Below are 18,833 nucleotides of genomic sequence, written 5' to 3' on the forward strand. Positions count from 1 at the left end.
TCACTCTCTACTACTCTCTCTACTACTCCCTCTCTACTACTCACTCTCTACTACTCACTCTCTACTACTCACTCTCTACTACTCACACTCTACTACTCACACTCTACTACTCACTCTCTACTACTCACTCTCTATTACTCGCTCTCTACTACTCGCTCTACTACTTACTCTCTACTACTCTCTACTACTCACTCTCTACTGCTCTCTACTACTCGCTCTCTACTACTCGCTCTCTACTACTCGCTCTCTACTACACTCTCTCTACTACTCTCTCTCTACTACTCTCTCTCTACTACACATCATCTACTACTTGCTCTCTACTACTCACTCTACTACTCACTCTACTACTCACTCTACTACTCACTCTACTACTCACTCTACTACTCACTCTACTACTCACTCTACTACTCACTCTACTACTCACTCTCTACTACAATCTCTACTACGCTCTCTACTACGCTCTCTACTACTCGCTCTCCACTACTCGCTCTCCACTACTCGCTCTCCACTACTCGCTCTCTACTACTCGCTCTCTACTACACACTATCTACTACTTGCTCTCTACTACTCACTCTACTACTCACTCTACTACTCGCTCTCTATTACTCTCTACTACTCACTCTCTATTACTCTCTACTACTCTCTCTCTACTACTCTCTCTCTACTACTCTCTCTCTACTACTCTCTCTCTACTACTCTCTCTCTACTACTCTCTCTCTACTACTCTCTCTCTACTACTCTCTCTCTACTACTCTCTCTCTACTACTCACTCTCTACTACTCTCTCTCTACTACACACCATCTACTACTTGCTCTCTACTACTCACTCTACTACTCACTCTACTACTCACTCTACTACACACCATCTACTACTCACTCTACTACGCACTCTACTACACACCATCTACTACTCTCTCTACTACTCTCTCTACTACTCTCTACACTACTCTCTACACTACTCTCTACACTACTCTCTACACTACTCTCTCTACTACTCTCTCTACTACTCTCTCTACTACTCGCTCTCTACTACTCGCTCTCTACTACTCTCTAATACTCACTCTCTACTACTCCACTACTCTCTACTAATCACTCTCTACTACTCACTCTCTACTACTCACTCTGTACTACTCTCTACTACTCACTCTGTACTACTCACTACTACTCTCTCTACTACTCTCTCTACTACTCTCTCCTACTCACTCTCTGCTACTCACTCTCTGCTACTCTCTCTACTACTCTCTACTACTCTCTCTCTACTCTCTATTACTCATCCTATTCTCTCTACCTCTCTCTACCTCTCTCTACCTCTCTCTACCTCTACGTCTCTACCTCTACCTCTCTACACGCACATATACACATTTATATATATGTATATATATATATATATATATATATATATATATATATATATATATACATATCTATATATATATATATATATATATATAAACATATACATATCTATATAAACACAAATATAAATGCATTTATACATATATGCATGTTATGTACATGAAATTTTGAAAAACACTAATAAAAGCAAAGCTAAAAAGCCACCTAATTACAAACAGAATTGCTTTAACTTAAACGAGGGCGAGACCTATTGCATTTTCATTGCTTGTTTACTTTAGTTCCATGAAGAAGGCATTCGGATGTGACACATTTGCCATAAATTCTGAATGGTAGCACTCTAGTTCCTCATTAAATCACTGTAGTAAAGCTACTGCTCACCAGGGAAGTCTGCTGGTGGTATTCAAAGTGCAAGTTTCAGTCTTCTATTTCATTAAATTTCTGACATGCAGAGGATTTGAGAAGTCTCTCAAAATGTGCCCTAATTTTTCTTTCTGCAGCGCTAATCATAATTTCTATGGCAAAATGAACCCCTTCATTTTGTTCCTTTTTAAATTAAATGTTTTAAGAGTTACCACTTTATTCCAATCAAGATGGCTTCAGGTGTGCCATACGTTTACCATAAGTAGGAGTGTTAGCGCTCTAGTTGTTCTTTGGAACACTCTGGGAAGCTGCAGTAGAATACAAAGGAATCAACTGACAGTCTCTGCCCTTGTTGGATGTACATGTTTTACTGAGAATGTCAGACTTCATTCTCACATGACTAAGAAAGATAATGTGAATTTACAGAAAATATGCTCTCAGTTTAGCTTATAGATCACCTTCCAAACCTCTGTGGGAAAAGCATGTGAAAATAGTTTTCTCTCAAACATGATTCATGATATCCCATCAAAATGCTTTTTCACATGGTAAAATCACCTTAGAACATACCACAATTCCTAAAATGAGTATGGTACCATCAACAAATGATTTATAATGTAACTAAAGTCTTAAAACCTTCTATTGACTGCAATGCTTTTTAATGAGGTGCTATCATGTATATTGGTCCCAAGATGGCTGCAAACACTTCTTGGATGAAGTGCTGACAGCCAATCAGATCTCATCTCGATGAGATGTGTGGTTAGGCTCCGCCCAGATATATATGTGATTTTACTTTTGATATTCTCAGGAGCTACTGAACGAATTTACACCATTTAAGCAAAAGGCACAACTCTGAACCAAGGTCTACCTTTCTGCCAAATTTGGTGTAATTCTGTTCAGCCGTTCGGGCTGTACCTTCGACTAAAGGTCCTATGGGAAAATGCATGGGGAAAACGCATTTTGGGACCCCCCTTTTTTCTCAGCCCCCGCTTGACGAATAACCCCGAGACTTTCAGGGTAGGAGCTGAGCGGAGCGCCCCATTAGTTTTGAAAATTTCACGAAGATAAGTCAACCGACGCCAAAGTTATTCAAAATAGAATTTTCAGATTCCTATGGGAACTCGCTCCTAACTATAACTACTTACTGGCGACCGCCAGTAGATAATTATCTATTGGCGGTCGCCAGTAGATAGTTATAGTTAGGACCGTGTTTCCATAGGATATCTCAAAATTCTATTTTGAATAACTTTGGTGCCGGTTGACGAATCCTCGCGAAATTTTCAAAACTAATGGGTCCCAAAACGCGTTTTCCCCATGTATTTTTCCATCGGGACCTTTAGTCGAAGGTACAGCCCGAACGGCTGAACAGAATTACTTGAAATTTTGCAAACAGCTAGTCCTCAGGTCAGGGAAGTGCCTTTTGCATATCTGTTGTCAATCTGTTCAGTAGTTCCTGAGAAAATTGCAGTTAAAAGTACATAAATATCTATAGGCGTGCACATTGCGCGCACCGTGCGCGCACGGTGCCGTGGGCGAGCGTAATTCTGATTGGTGGTTAGATGTCAGTAAACATTCGAATCGGTCGAAATCAGGAAGTGTCAGACGCCATTTTGAGTGTCGATATGAAAAAAAAAAAGTTGGAGAACGTGAAAAGGGGGCAGGGTAGGGAGTTCCTGACCCACTAGCCTTCGTCAGGGGGTCCCTGAAGGACCCCGAAGGGTAAAAAAAACATTTTATTTTTTTTCATAAAATTGCGTGGTGCGCGCACGGTGCGCGCACGGCTGAAAAAAAATCATTAAAAAAAATAGAATTAAAAATCCATTTTAAGTGTTTAGATGTTAGGTGGTTCTAAAAAGAGCCGTTGTGTTCATTGAGCGTTTTTGGGTACCTACAAGTAAGTACCGATGCAGAGTCTAAAGTTCAAGAGGAAGACTCTGTTCCCTTCATCATTGAAATGTATAAATCCCTTGCATGTTGTAACGCAAGTTGTTGTGGTATATAGAACCCATACCATAGTCTCTGAGGAAAGCAGAAAACAGACTTATTGACGTGCTTTCTTGCTTTGTCAGTCTGCGGACAATGTTGGTTGGACCAGTTCCACTTTTGCCTTTGGCATATATTAGAATATACAAAGGTAGTTTGTGGAAAAAGTGACATCAATTGCACAAAGGTGTCCTTAACAAGCATTTCCAGACCTACCCCAGTTAAAGTGCCTAGGTCATTTCCACCACAGTGCACAATTATAAGGTTAGGCTGTGGGAGATGTAGAAAGGATTTCACCAAAGGCATTAATTGGTGCCACTTTAACCCTCTCTGACCAATCCATTTAATGTCTACATTTGGCAAAGCAAAGTCTTTCACAATACCTCTTTTTTCTACATACGTTTCACTCCAGAAGACACAGCTATTAGGGGTGGGCGGAATTTGCGAAGTTCACTTTCGCAAATTATCGCGAAAATGTCACAAATCTCCGCAAACACGCGGAAATATCGCGAAGATGCGGAAGTTTTTTTCCCGCCCGTTCGCGATATTTTCTGCATGGTTGAGGGTCGCCAACTTACCCCTGCGGTTGCTCGCGGGCGCGGCCATCTTGTTTTCAGTTGTCTCGCGGTGCATGATCGCGAGAAGAGACGTGATTGCGCGACGCATGACGTCACTGCGGACGCGAACTGTCGCGAGACAGCGCAAATGGCTAAAACAATACAACATCTCATGGAGAACGCGACCGGATCGGGAAAACTTGTCGGCGAACGCGGGGATTCATGTAAGGCGATTGCGCGCCCGAGAATGTATTATTTTACAGTGTGAGCAAGAAACAAATTATCGCAAAGCTGCGGAATGCGGAAATTTTGACATTTCCGCGCTCTCCTTTGGAACGCGAAAATGCCAAATTATCGCAATATCCGCTAACGGAACGAAATTTTCGCCCAGGCCTAATAGCTATGACCTACAATCCAAACTGTGAACATCTTCCAAGGAGGTCTGGATGCACTCAGAAGGTGTCTTTCAGTAGAATGGCAAAATGAAAAGAAGGATAGTTGTAAAATGGAGGCTTACATACTTTTTTTTAATAACTCATTGACTGTTTCAAACCATTCTACACTAAAAACTATGTTGTATGTTTACATTTTTAAAAGCATGTTTTGTATTGGTTCAGAAAATTGTGTTCCCAGAGAACATTAGTTTGGATTTGCTGTTTGGTTTGAAAAGTCAAGCACTCTTGCTCTTTGGATTAGAAACATTGTGTGGTAAACTTTTGACCTCTGCTCACACCAGTGTTCCATGACCTGTTGCTATGCTAGCAGGTAGAAGTCATGTTGGGGGTAGGGATAATTTGGAAAGTGTTGAAATTTGCAACCAATAGAAATGGGTGTTTCCATTTGAAAAAATGTGGGAAGCAATGTGATTTGGAGTTAACATGTATATGTGTGAAAAAAGAGAGGGAAAGTTTGCCATTTACTAGTTCTGGTGTGAGGAGAACAGCCCAGATTCTGGCTCTGATAATCTGCTGTGTGAGTGCCACATTTCTTTCTCAACTAACTTATTTATTTTTATTTTATTTTAGGTTTTTATAGAGCGCGTAGTCACCCAAAAGTATCCCAGCGCTAAACCTCGTGGTCCTGATAGATGAAGGTACGGGGGTGAACGTAGTTTAAGGGAAAAGAAAGGTTTTAAGAGATTTCCTGAAGCGGAGGAGGTTAGGTTCTGATCTAAGTTTCAAGGGAAGCGCGTTCCATTGTTTCGCTGTGTGGACTGAGAAGCGGCGACCTCCTGCGCGGGCCTTTTTTACCCTGGGAACCACAATAAGATTTTCATGGTCCGATCGAAGCGCTCTTGTCGGTCTGTAGGGTGTAATCCAGTTGTTAAGAATTGGTGAGCCCGCGTTGTGAAGCTCTTTGTGAGCCAGGCATGGGGCCTTGAATCTCACTCTTTCCCTGATCGGAAGCCAATGTAGTTTTTTCAGTGCGGGTTTGGCTGATGTTCTGGCTGGGGTATTCGTGAGCAGCCGGGCAGCGGCATTCTGGGTTTTCTGTAGTATTTGGAGAGTGGTTTCCGGGGCTCCTAAATAAATGGCGTTGCTGTAGTCCAACCTGGACACAACTAGGCCTTGGATCAGCAGTAGTCGGGACTGTAAAGGGAGTAGGGAGAGCACCTTTTTACATGATCTTAATAGGCCGTAACAGATGCCGGCCGTTTTCCTTGCCTGCGTTCTGAAGGTGAGGTCTTTCTCTAACCATACTCCCAAACTCTTAACTTCCGTCTTAGGGGCAGGGGGTTCACCCATACAGACGGGCCAGATGTTTGGGGGTAGAATCAGTGTTTTTTGACCTAGGAGAAGGATCTCCGTTTTTGACCCATTTAATTTCAGTGCTGAGTCGCTCATCCATTGATGTATATTGGAGAGGCAGTCATGGAGATTGGAAGGCTCTAGCTTGGGGTGAGAGAGAGTCACCACCAGCTGAGTGTCGTCAGCATAACTGACGATGGTGACTCCAAATGGGGAGACCAACTCCTCCAGTGGGGCCATGTACACGTTAAATAACGTGGGGCTTAGTGATGAGCCCTGTGGCACACCACACCGGAGGGGGATGGCGGGGGAACGGCCTTCACATTCCCAGACTTGGAAAGAGCGTTGGTAGAGAAAGGACGAAAGCCATTTCAGCGCTGTATCTTTCACTCCGATGTTTTCTAGGCGTTGGGTTAAGACCTGGTGGCTGACAGTGTCGAATGCCGCGCTCAAATCCAGGAGGACCACTGCCACTGATCCTCCTGTATCGAGAATTTCTCTGGTCTTCTCCACTGCTGCGAGGAGAGCGGTGTCAGTGCCCTGACCTGGTCGAAAACCCGTCTGGGAGTTCTTGAGGAGATGGTTGGTTTCCAGGAATTGAGACAGTTTTTTATTTCCGAGTTTCTCTGCGACCTTACCAATCCAAGGGAGGAGAGAGATTGGTCTGTAATTTGATAGATCCTCAGGGTCTAGTGATGGTTTCTTAAGAAGCCCTTTAACGACCGCCTCCTTCCAACTCGAAGGGACTTCACCTTGGACTAAAGAGGTGTTGATTAGGGCGGTCAGCGGGGGCACTACGGTTTGAGTTATATCTTTGAGAAATCTTATGGGTACTGGGTCACTGGGGGCGCCACTCTTGATTGAAGCAAATGTTGCTGCAACTTCCTCCATGGTGACCGGGCCGAGTGACGCCAGCTGGGGTGTATCGGGTTTCGCAGAGGAATTCCTCTGTAAGGGAGGTAGGTCCTTAATTTTTCCAGTGGTGTCTGGTTTGTTCGTCAAAAAAGGTAGCTAGATTGACACATTTTTTTTCCGCTGCTTTGGGGTCCATAGGTTTTTGTGGGGGGTCAGGGACATGGAGGAGCTCTTTAAGGATAAGGAAGGTCTCCTTGGCTGAGCAGGAGGAATTCTTTATTTTTTCCTCGTAAAAGGCACTTTTGGCATTACGAAGTGTTAGTTTGTACGCTTTCATGGACAACTGGAAGGCATCTTTTTCCTTCACAGACTTATTTTTCCTCCAAGTGCGTTCAGTTCTTTTGCACTCCTTCCTTAATGCGTTCAGGGAAGGTGTGTACCATGGAGCTGGGTTGATCCTTTTGATATGTTTAAGGGTGCTGGTTAGTGGGACAAGGCTGTCTAGGGAGTGGGTGAGCCAACCGTTAAATTCTCTATCCACCGTGTTGGGATCCGAGGAGAGAGGTGCGGTGGAATCTCTTAACTTAGCTTCCCATTCCTCTGGTATCAGCTTGTGCCACCGTCTCCAGAGTGTCCTGGTTTTCTGTGTTAGAGCCGGGGTAGTTTGGAGATGCCAATACATGGGGACCAGTAAGTGGTCTGTCCATGGGAGGGGGGTGGGATCTTGGGTTTTGAGGTTCCTAATATTTGTAAAGATCGGGTCCTAAAGCTGGCCTTTCTCATGGGTAGCTTTTGAGTTCAGAAGATGTAGGTCAACTGATGCAAGATCTGCTAGTAGGTTAGCTGCGGTGTTATCCGCAGAGTCCAAAAAAATGCAGATTCAGATCTCCTAGGAGGAGAAAATTGGAGGCAGTAATTGTTTTTAGTGTGATGTGATCCATCAAAGTACCGGAGAATTCCCCTAGTGAGCCTGGCGGTCGGTACACTAGTAGTCTCGACAGTGAGATTGTTGGCGAGATCTGGACGGGCTTGCCTTTGGCGCGCCTTCGGCGCGCTGACGGCGCGCCCGCTGCGCGCGTCCGGAAGTGGCACATACTTATAAGGGGAAATTGACGTCTGAAGAGGACGTGGCCTCGTCAAAGGGGGCGTGTCCCTGCTTGGTGCCGAGGACGGCGAGGAAAAGCCTAACACTGCTTTGTTTTGCCCGTGTCAGCGATAAAATCCGCTGCGCGGGAGTTACAGATGTCGTGGAGAAAGGTGAGCGAGTTTCAAGAATATTTTTAAAATCACAGGATGAAGTAACAATCAAGGTTAAAATTGCGCTAGCCTAGCTCCCGGCTTCTGCCTCAGGAGACACGAGTGTTGCTAGGGTCGCTTGCATTCAGCGGCACCTAAATAGTGTGCTCTGGTGGGCGTGGCCTCGTCAAAGGGGGGGTGTCCCTGCTTGGTGCCGAGGACGGCGAGGAAAAGCCTAACACTGCTTTGTTTTGCCCGTGTCAGCGATAAAATCCGCTGCGCGGGACTGCTTTTAAAGGTGAGTTATGATTTTGAGAGGGGATGTATGTGGTGCATTTTGATATAAATAATAGAAATTTGTTTCTTCTTTTAAAGTTGTGTTTTACATTTTATGTTTTGGAAGATATTTAACTGCATTGAACTTGTAAGATATTATGGAGTATGTCTTCACCATAAGTTAAGGTGTACTGGTATTACCTAGGAATACTGTTTTGTGCGTAGAATCACACCATGAGTCTGTGTGCACACAGGAATTGTTGTCAGAGATTTAATTTGTGTTGCTGTTGTTCTGTAAGAATTGCACTCTCAGGAAAGGGGCAGCTTGTTTTCTTGAACTGTGATGGTTAGCATTCAGCAGAAATCACTATCTCACAAATGAGAGGCAAATGCTAACACATTTGAAATCAACAGGGTAGATTTTCCTTCCACTCTTGCAATGAGTGAGGTAGTTCCTACATGTTCAAAACTCCAATTAACCCTTACCACACATGTACTCTTACATACATCTCTGCAGTCTTCATGCAGTTGTGCAAGCGTCCATGCAGATCTCTCTTGCACCTGACAATACACAGTCTCCAGAAACACACTCTTAGCACACAGAGAGCTGCTTCTCCTGCACTCCCATGCTTACTATTCAGCACTGTGTGGTATTTCAGATAGCAGTGTGTAACGCTAACACATTCAACATCACCAAGGCTCATTTCCTTTGCTCTAGTCTAATCACTCACCCAGGTATCACATGCACATGGTCTCAAGTAGCTGTTAGGACATGTGCTCTTTTCTGCCTCTCTAAACTATAAGGAAAATGTGTCAGGCAGTTACAGTAATTATCACTTACTGTACCACAGTATTAAATGTGTTTTTAAATTGCCAATCAAATATCGTTTTCTGCCTAGAATCACACCATGAGTCTGTGTGCACACAGGAATTGATGTCAGAGATTTAATTTATGTTGCTGTTGTTCTGTAAGACTTGCAGTCATAGGAAAGGGTCAGCTTATATGATAGGATTTGAAAAGCTCATAAAAAATATAGTAATATATTTATATTACATAAAGGTATTTTTTTTAAAGTTTTTTCAGGTATTGCTGAACAACACTGAAATAAATTAAAGATGCCTATCAAATCAAGAAAGAGAAAAGAACAGCAACAACATCTATATTTGAAGACAACTGGACAACAAAAATTAGTTGAAGAACCTCATGTTGGAAAAAAGAAAAAGTCTTCTGGTAAGCAGACTAAGGATTTTTTTTAAAAATATCCTCAAACAAAGAAAACATTTTAAAAATATATCCACTGCAAATAGTGTTTCAAGTACAAAACAACAGAACAATCGACAGAAAATACTAAATGCTAATGTAGAATCAGAAGTAAGAAAGAATGACTTAAAACGAAAAATAGATTTTAAAAACATTCGTAGAAAAATGTTTCAGAGAAGTGATGTTAAATTTGCTAAAGGATGTGAAAAAATATAAGAAGAAAGCCACATTTTATAAGAAAATGAAACATATTGAATCAATTGTTGCAAAGGCTTTGGAATTGGAAAACTATTCATTTTAATTTTGAACAGGATGCGTACATTAGATAAATTAATGCAATGAAGTCAAAAAGGAAAAGAGTAGTGAAAAAAAATAACTTTTGTAAAGTGTTCTTAGGAGAATGGAAGCATAGTTAAAGTACTGAACCATTTTTTAATGAAGATAGTTATCTTCAAAGTAATAGTTTGCTGCATGCAGTTGACACCAATGGTCGAGCTTATGAAGTTAAAGATGGTTGTGTAATGGAAAAGGAGAAAATGGTTCCAAGAAATGAGGAAGAAGTGTTAGCTGATGAGGTTATGGGGAGACGTCCTAAAGCCCCAGTGTACACTTGGAATTGTAGTAGTATTTGTACTGTACGACAGGAATCTATTGATAAATTACGTGACTTTCTAAGAGAATATAGTAAAAAAAGTGTTAAACACAAGATTAAGGTGCTTCAAAGACTAGATCCATGCAGAGTGAGAGAGAATACTGGTTTGCAAGGACATTCTCTGGCTTGTCTTTCTAGGAAAGTTTGTCAAAGTGTTTTTCACCATTTTAGGATGCTGGCAGTACATCATACTGAAATGAGAAAGTTTGTGAGAAGATTGTATTTTGCTAAAAGTCCAGCACTAAAGTTGAATGAGTTGAATACTGCTCTGTTCCATGGATCTGTATCAGATGCACAGAAGGTTACTGATGATATTCAGTTTTGTTACTTTGGTCCAGAACAAGAAAGTGCAGGAATTGACAGTTATTGAGGAAAATGTGGAAGAAAATGTGGAACTCACTGTTAGTAAAAATTTTGAAGATCAAATGACAAAATTTACTATCCTCTCTAATGAAAGACCGAATATTACTTGTATTTGTTGCCGGAGAAGCCATTATAAAATTCAAACAAGGAATGTTGATCTCTATTAAAAAAGTGAAAAAGAAGATAATCATGTGTGGAAGGATTTTGCTACATATTTATTTCTGGAAAATAGTTTTGATTTGGGTGAAGATCAGCGTATTTGTAAATACTGTTATAACAAGTTGGAAGAAAATAAAATGCCAGCTAGAGCTGTACATAATAATTTAGAATTGGTTGATATTCCTGCAGAACTTTCTGATTTAAATACGTAGGAGTCTATACTCATTCAATGTGTCCATCCGTTTCAGACTATAGTTTGTATGGAGCCCAAAACAGGTAAATTACCTCCTTCAGATTTACAAAGAGGTTTAAAAAGAAGAGTTGTCTATTTGCCATTGGATTTGAAAAAAAATATTGAAACAATTGATGCAGATAGTTTGGAAACTGAACCATTAGTTATTCTGGTTAATGGTGTACCTACAAAGAATAAGAAAATTTGGCAGGAGCTGGTAGATGTACGAAAAGTACAAAGAGCAAATTTATATTTGAAAAGAAATAATAAATGGTATGAATCAATTTATATGGATGAAGATGAAGAAGTTTTACTAGAAGACACAGGAATACCAACTGGGCAAATTGAAAAAGTGGATAAGTCAAAAGAAGAAGAAATTTATGATCATTTCAGTATACATCCTCTTCATTCTAAAGAAGTTATGGGAAACACTATTGATCTGTTTCAGATGAAAAAAGCAAAAGTAACTCCCGTGAGTGTATGGGAGGAGAGCTTGGAAGCTCGTTGTTTTCCCCAGCTGTTTCCTACAGGAAAAGGTGGACGATATGATGAACGTCCAGTACAGATTCCTGCATCTGAGTATCGGACTACAAGATTATATGCAGAAGATCCAAGATTTCGTCAAAGTATTCCTTATTTGTTCCATCTTTTATTTGAAAGTGACTTGTCTGCATCTTATGCAGTAAATCACATTTTAAAAACTGGAGTACATCTACATAATGTGTCTGCAAAGGATTTTATCAACAAAGTGCAACAGCGAGATGATCATTTGGAATCTCAATTGATTAATCTGATGGCTTGTCAGCGTGGAACTAATGAATATTGGTACCGACGCCATGGAGAATTGAAATGTATGTTACGGAATTTAGGAACTCCTACATGGTTCCTTACCCTAAGCTGTGCTGAGTACGCTTGGGATGATTTACTGGATTTTCTTCGAGAGGCAAATTCAAATATTGAAAACATCCAATACAAGACAGCAGGAGAATTGTGCTCATTGGATCTGGTTAATGTTTGCAGATATTTCAATAAGATTTGAGGCTATGATGTCCTTCATCTGCAATAAAAAAAAAATCCACCTCTTGGAGAAGTTGTGGATTTCTTTTGGAGAAAAGAGTACCAAGCAAGAGGTGCTCCTCATATTCATATGCTGTTGTGGATCAAGGATGCCCCAAAATTTGGAACGGATTCTGATGATGCAGTTTTATCTTTCATTGAACAATATGCAACATGTGCTATACCTAAAAGCACAGAAGAAAAAATCTTAAAAGAGCAAGTTTTACGTTTCCAAAGTCATTGGTGTGGAAAATACTGTCGACGAAAGTACAAGAGTAAAGATAAATTCTACACAAAATGTTGATTTGGATTTCCACGACCTGTTCTTTCAAAAGGAAGAGTAAACCGTTTTATGTCAGCTGTGCGTCATACTATTACAAGAAAATCGCCGAAAAATACCTACAACCTAAGAAGAAAAGAAGAGTCGAAATACATAAATGACTACAACCCAGTCATTTTATCCATGTGGAATGCTAACATGGATATTCAATATGTAGCTGACAATTCTATTGCTGTTGCTCGGTATGTCACATCTTACATCACTAAATCTTAGAAAACGGAATTGAAAGAAATGTGGGAAGAGATTTCTCACGAGAAGACTGTCAGTAAAAAGCTATACAGTTTCAGTTTAAAGATGTTATTGCATCGAGAAATTGGATCATACGAATGCTCAGGTTATCATCTGCAAGTCTGTACTCCAAATCCAGAAGAATAATTTGGGTAAGTTTAGGCCTTGCAGGAATGCGAAATCGGGTACTGAAATCTATTCGAGAAATTGAATATTTAGCAGAGTACGAACCAGAAAGTACAGACATTTTAAGAACAAACATTTTGGACACATATTACCCACAAAGAAGTCATCATCTTGAGAACATGTGTCTCTATGAAGTGCTGCAGAACTACATTTTTAAATGGAATGCCACAGAAGACATCAACAATGGAAAATATAAAGTCACTGGTGAGGAAGGATGTTTGGTGAAGCAAACAAAAGGAAGTTTGATTAATCACAGGAAGCTGAGTTGCGACACTACTGACAAAAAGGAATTTTACTACTAAGCACTTTTACAGTTGTTTAAACCATGGCGTTCAGAGGATGAATTACTTGGAGATTTTCAGAGCTATGAAGATTCCTTTAATGCATGCAAAGATAGCATAGAATGCAGTACTTTCACAACTTATGTACAAATGTTAAATGAAGAAATTGAACAAGAAGCAACAATTGCAGCTGAAGTAGCTAGAGACAGTTCTCAAGACAGTCAAAGTTCTGGGACGTTCAGTCAAGATCCTCTAGGACAACCAATTGTAGAAAATGAAGCTGCAATAGCCATGACTGAAGTGGAAACAGCTATGAATCAAGCTCAGGAAGATTTAATAAACTTACCAAATTTGGAACAACAACTGAATGATGAACAACAACAAATTTATGAGGAAGTCAGAAAACAAATTGATCACGGATTACTACATGAAAATAAAGAGTGCTCATGCACATCATTTGAACCAATCAGATTGTATGTGAGTGGACAAGCTGGAACTGGAAAAAGTTTCTTAATTAAAGTAATTAGAAGCTACCTACAGAAAAAAACTGATTCAACTTTGTCTTGTGTTACTGCTCCAACTGGGTTAGCAGCGTATAACATAAAAGGAATTACCTTACATTGTTTGCTAATGTTACCAGTAGAGCATGAGAACAAAATACAATACCACAAGCTAACAGGAGAAGCATGTTTTGAAGTTTCAAGAGTATTGAAGAAAATGAAAGTACTCATTATTGATGAGGTAAGCATGGTATCAAACTTAATGCTTGCCTTTGTGCATTTAAGAATGCAGCAAATTCTAAAGACAGACTATAACGTGTTATTTGGAGGAAAACACGTCATAGTTTTTGGGGATCTTTTGCAGCTCACTCCAGTTAAAGGACAACCAGTATTTCATACTCTTACACGTGAAGACACGAAAAAGTCGTTAGGAAGTATAGATAATGTTAATATTTGGACATACTTTGAGTATAAAGAACTCATTACCAATATGAGGCAAGCAAATGATGAGGATTATGCAAGTATTCTCAAAGATATCAGAATTGGACTACTCACAGAACATGGCAGAAACGCTTTACAGAGTTGATTGCTATGTAATTTGTTTCCAACAGAACAAATAGTTCCAGAGAAAATATACATGAAAATTGCTGAAAAAAATACTGTAATCTGCTTAATGCCAACACTACATGAATGCTCTATATTCAATCACGAACTTTTGAAATTGGAAAATGAAACGATTATAAAACTGGAAGCTGTGGATAAAATACAACATGAAGGAATAACTATTATATTGACAAGCAAATTGACAACTAAATTGGATTCTCTAGAGAACAACATCTCAAACAGCTGGTTTAGAAAAGAATCTTTATGTATGTATGAACTGTCGAGTAATTTTAAGACGTAATTTGGATGTAGAAAAAGGTTTAGTGAATGGAGCTATGGGTAAAGTTGTGGGTTTTGTTAATTACCAGAAAAAAGATGGAATTGAATTTTTAAAAATAAAATTTGATCAGATTGCAGAGATAAAAGATATTAGTCGTTGTTCAGTCCGTTTTTTGCTTGTGAAAGACTTATATGTACGTAGGAAGCAGTTTCCGTTTTCTCTAGCATATGATGTAACTTTTCACAAATCTCAAGGATTAACTCACTGTAGATAGTGCTTTTGTAAACATTGGATCTAGTGTGTTTAAAGAAGGTATGGCATATGTTGCTTTGTCACGCGTGAAAAAAATATCTGGTTTATTCATGATAGACTTTGATGACTCAAAAGTTAGTGCTGATGCAAACTGTGTAAAGGAGTATAATAGATGAAAAAAAAGCTATGCTCCTCATTTAGGTCAGTATCCTGTATTTGAAAAACGTGGTGTTTGTTGGAAAAGGAGAATTGAGAATATCTGTAATGAGGATGTACAGAAGAGTAAACAAATGGAGAGTGATGTGATTGCAAGCAAAAAGAAAAAGGACAATGTTGAAGAGGTTGTTGGTTGTCATTTTGAAAATAGCTCTGGTGTCAACTGCTACGCTAATGTAGTGCTGAATTTTATCTTGAAAGTTTGCAAGAGCAGATAATACTAAATCATGAAAAAAGATTCTGTTCTCTGCTGAGTTTCCTTTATGAGAAGCTGAGTAATGATAAAACTAAAATAGAAAGTGCTTCTGATGTTAGAAATCTTTTAGATGTATGTTCTGGATGTACACAGTTTACACAAAATGTTGAGCAAGATGCACAGGAATTCTTAATGTATATGTTTATGGTACTGGAAGATGAAGGGGTAGAAATAGAAAATATATTTGGCCTCTCTTATAAATGGGAACATTGTTGTGAAAATTGTTTGAACACATTCAGCACTAATGTTGATTCTGAAAGGTTCATACATTTAACATTACCAGAGAGTAAATCAGTGACTTTTAGTAAATTAGTTAAAGAGGCATATCACAACATGGAATGTTCTCAATGTAAATCAGAAATGTTGTCAACGTTATTTTTAACCCCTTCGCCGCGGCACGAATTTTGCTGCGGCGCTGGGGGGGTTTGGGGGCAGCGCAGCGCCGCCATGCTCGTGAAGGAACCACTCCGTCATGACCCAAGGGCGCGCTGTGCTCATGACGGAGTGGTTCCGTCACGACTCCGCCCACCTGCATTGTTCGCCTGCACAGGCAGGGAATCCGTGTCGCGTGGGCGGAACCACTCCGTCATGAGCACACGGCACCCGTGGCTCATGACGGAGTGGTTCCGTCATGAGCAGGGATGCGGTTAAAGAAATATGGACAGTATGTAATTTTAATGATACAACGTTGTAGAGCTGATGGAACAAAATTTGACACTTTAATAAATAAGTTTGTAGGATATCAATTATCAATATCAGGAAAAACTTTTGTTGCAGTTGCAATAATATTCCATGATGGACCTTGTATAACTTCTGGTCATTACACAGTTTATCTAAAATGTGAAAAAGGCTGGACACTGTGTAATGATTCTCAATTGATTTTCAAGCAACGTTTGCCTGCAGAATTACCAAATAGTTACTTAATTTTTCTAAAACCAAAATTTTAGATACAAATTGCAGCATCTGAAGAAACCATTATTTCAATTTTATAGGATTAACATTAGATATTTCACTTAAAAAGGATTTAAAAATTACCATTTGGCCTCATGGAAAAGTAAATGTTTATATTGTGGACTTCTTTGACAGATATTATTTTGGTATATGTGCTTAAGCAACAAGGTTTACAGACGTTATTTATAGCAAAATGTTATTTTTCTTAGAAGATATTTTTAATATATATGTGACATTTCTATCAAGGTATGTTTCAGTGAGGATACATTCAGGGCTTTTTTAAACAGTCTTTCAGATTGTTTATTTTTTTGCCCGCTGTTAAATGATGAATACAATTGATATCACTATTTTCAGTGAAACTCAATACATTCTGAAAACAGCAAAAAAGGGGCAAAAAATTACTTTGTTAAATATGAAAATATATGTACTGTTTTCTAAAATGTATTGTTGAAAATTAATACTTTTTTTTTTTTTTCAGATCTCGAAAGAAAATTTAGGAAATTGAATCCATTTTTCTTGCAATTAAAAAAACATTTATTTCTAATTAAGTTATTTTGTTGGACAGGTAAGTTTAAAATATCTATATTTCTCACCCCTTCACTTTCGTGCTCCCTTTTCTTCACTTCTCCTCACTCTGCTTTTCTCATTCCTCTTCCTTCTCTCTTCTTCATTTACTACTCTTTCGTAACTCCCTCACTCCTTCTCTACTACTCCCCTAGGTTTACTGCCTCCATCACTTTTTTTTCCAACCATGTTTCTCTCCCTGTCTCCATATGTCTCAGTCATTCTAACTGCCTTACTCCTTCTCAGTTCCTTGCTCTTTGTTTCTGTCTCTCTCCCTTTGTCTGTCTTACCCTTAATTTCCTTAACATCTCTGGGGCAGATTTACAAGCCCCCTGCGCCACCACTACGTCACTTTTCACGACGTACTGGTGGCGCAGGGAGCTCCTCCATATTTACAAGGAGAGGAAAAGCCACCCTGCGTGACTTTTCCTCTGCTTGTAAATACAGCCACTTCACACGCAGCAATGTGCGTTGAAGGGGCGTTCCATGGGTGGTGTTGTGGGTGTTCCCACGCAACACTCATAGAACTACACACATCTCCAGATTTACGAGAAATCGTAACTCTGGAGTTGCGTGTGAACGCTCCGCCACCCTAGAGGTGGCGTAGCGAGGCACAACGAGGAGAATTTCAGCTACAGCACGCATTGAAAGAAGAAAAAGCCTCTTGTGATTGTTTTGTGCAGGAAGGTGTTCCTTCCTGCACAAGAACAATCTCCCCACCACGCAGGCATCCTTGCACCATGGTGCAAGGGAGCCTGCACCGGCACATGGCTGCAGTTTGTGCGCCAGCGCAGGGGAAACATAGATATGCGACAAATTCTTGTAATTATGTCTAATCTCTGTGCTTCGAAACTAACGCAGCACGGCACAGCAAAATTACTTGCTGCACAGTGCTGCGTTAGTTTGTTATAAATCTGCTCCTCTGTTTCTACCCTCCTCTCTCCATCACTCATTTTCCATCTATGTTAATTTTTTAACCTTCTTTTTTAACCTTCTCCGTCATTCTCCTTCCCTCACCTCCCCTAACTCTCACTATCCTTTACTCATAGTCACTCCTATTCTCCTATTTCACTTCCTCCAGTCTGTATCTCACACCCCTTCACCTTTTTGCATTCTTTCCTTCAATCTCCCTCACTCTGCTTTGCTCATTGACATCCTGACTCCCTTTCTCTCACTCCAGTTTCCTAAATCCCTCCATCCCCTCACTCTCCATCTCTCACTTTCCCTTACCCCCTTTTCTAATCCTCATACCCTAAAAAAAAATAGAATTAAAAATCAAATTTAAGTGTTTAGATGTTGGTTGGCTCTAAAACGAGCCATTATGTTAATTGAGTGTTTTTGGCTATCTATAAGTAAGTACCGATGCAGAGTCTAAAGTTCAAGAGGAAGACTCTGTTCCCTTCATTTGTGAAATGTACACCGACTCCTCTATAAATGCCTTGCCACTCCCCTCACTATTTCTTCTAATTTCCTGGGACAAGGAGCTGAACAGGTAGGAATTTTACTTGAAAATGGCAGAACAGAAGTTTACTTCAGGGAGTGAGGAGGAGACCTGGATGCACTCAGAAGCATTGGTTTATAGTAGTTTCTCTTCCAGAATCTTCTGTTCTCTTCATTTGTGAAATGTACACCGTCTCCTCTATAAATGCCTTGCAACTCCCCTCACTATTTCTTCTTATTTCCTGTGACAAGATGCTGAACAGGTATCAATTTTACTTGAACATGGCAGAACAGCAGACTACTTCAGGGAGTGAGGAGGAAATGTGGATGCACTCAGAAGGTGTCTTTCAGTTGAATGGCAACATGAAATGAAAGTTGTAAAATTGAGGCTTACATACTTTAAAAAAAAAAAAAAAAAAAGAACTCATTGGCTGTTTCAGAGCATTCAACACTAAAAACTAGACTGTAGGTTTACATTTTTAAAAGCATGATTTCTATTAGTTCAGAAAAATGTGTTCCCAGAGAACATTAGTTTGGATTTGTTGTTAGGTTTGAAAAGTCAAGCAATCTTGCGCTTTGGATTAGAAATATTGGGGCAGATTTTCAAGCCCCTTGAGCCACTTTTGCGTCCCATTTTCCATGTTAA

At 39.9% G+C, this 18,833-nt stretch overlaps 1 protein-coding gene across 6 annotated transcripts in view; it reads left to right on the forward strand.

The window, feature by feature from the left end:
* Positions 1–18,833, forward strand: part of LOC146809066 (uncharacterized) — a 461,119-nt gene that overhangs the window by 102,204 nt on the left and 340,082 nt on the right. The window contains exon 2 of one of the 6 annotated variants that reach the window (XM_085615870.1): positions 16,662–16,748. The exons of the other annotated variants lie outside the window; for them this stretch is intronic. The gene's annotated coding sequence lies outside the window, so the exon portion shown is untranslated. The remainder of the gene's footprint in view (positions 1–16,661; positions 16,749–18,833) is intronic. 6 annotated transcript variants of the gene reach the window in all.

The sequence above is a fragment of the Triturus cristatus genome, chromosome 7 (assembly GCF_964204655.1).
Source record: "Triturus cristatus chromosome 7, aTriCri1.1, whole genome shotgun sequence".
Classification (NCBI taxonomy): Eukaryota; Metazoa; Chordata; class Amphibia; order Caudata; family Salamandridae; genus Triturus; species Triturus cristatus.